We start from the raw sequence: 1,555 nt of genomic DNA on the forward strand, positions 1-1,555 counted from the left end.
GATCGGGGGGCGTATGCGATGCATACTAGATCAGGTAAACTATTTACATGTGAATCGCGCCGGGGGCGGGGCGGCTGCAGCTCATTTAGAGATAATGGTACCTCTCCTTGCTTTCAAAGGGATTACATGAGTTAAAAACATTTGTTTTTTATATAAATTACTTCATTTAAAAGAAGAGATTTCAAGCTTCATAAAGACATATCTCACGTGCCTGTGTGAGAAGTATTCGCTGAGTTATGATTCATTTTCGGACGCGTTTCAGAATGGACTACACGGACAGAGAGAAGGCAGAACTCGCTTCGTGTTTATTTTTCTTTATTTGGCAAAAAGCACAACACTTTGTTTTTATTGTGAGTATACACAAAAATAATACACATTTAACAGAATCGATTGATGTATGAAACTTGTTTTATAAAATCAAAGTCAAAAGAGTATTTGGGGTCTCAATTCAACTCATAAGGAAAAAAGCGAGCAGATCACGCCGGCGTGATCTCCGACCTCTGAGGGTTAAACACAGTTTATTCCAAAGATACTTACAAGTGCAACAGCAATAAGGCCAGGTCAGCATCCGTTTTGCAGGCTTCTGTTTCTCTCAGTTCTCACCATTCTGAAAAAGCCGGTCCGATATTTAACTTTACTCGAGTCTGACTTATTGCTCGGTCAGTCTCCCGTTTCCTCTTTCGTTGGTCCTCCGACAAAGATTTCCTAGCTTTCTGCTTCTTTTTACAGGCTCAGCCATAACTAAATCTATCGTTGCCCTTTGCTTAGCTAGCCGGTGCTTGAATGGGGGCATGTAATTACGTGTGCAGTGCCGTCAAGCAATTCGTTACATCGCGAGACCTGATATCACGCGATACTTCCTGACACCGACCCGCGTCCCAAAGTTGCAAGTGAGTTTTTTCCGCTCTCGGGCACCAGGGGGGTGCGAAACCACCACCATTCAACCCGAAATAAGTAATATAACCATTCCACTGACTCCGAAGCTGTTCAGTTAAGGTTAAAAAGTTACCTAGAGCCCCTTTAATGCAGCGGTAGAGTTACACTCACAGGACACTGTGCACTTATTCGCAATCACAAAAGTTCATTATTTGCTCGTGCTTTAAAGCTTTGCCGGGTAAACATTTCTTTGGCGTTCTGTTCTGACATGATGCACTTTTTCTGAGCGTGTGAAGTGCGCGCGCACTGTCAAACAGCGCCAAACTGGATTTTTGTTGGGTCAGACCCATCTGATATCGAAGGGGGGTTTGATAACGCGAGATCAACATGCCACTTTGAAATGTTACTGTTTTCATGAATATAAAAGTTGGGTGACCCTCCCCCTAGACTAAAAAAAGTTGGATGACCAACAAAGAATAAAAAGACATGACCCTCCCCTATTTTCCTCCGGTGGCCCCTTCCATAAATACCGAACGGTCCCTTAGCAATGTTTTTCCAGATTACATCCCAATCCAAAACATACATAAAGAAAATAAATGTTCTCATCAATGCCTTCCTAAGACATGTTTAATGATAAAAATAAATAACATCATGAATATCAATGGGTCTCAGAGTTAAA

This window comes from Squalius cephalus (assembly GCF_949319135.1).
Source record: "Squalius cephalus genome assembly, chromosome: 1".
Lineage (NCBI taxonomy): Eukaryota > Metazoa > Chordata > Actinopteri > Cypriniformes > Leuciscidae > Squalius > Squalius cephalus.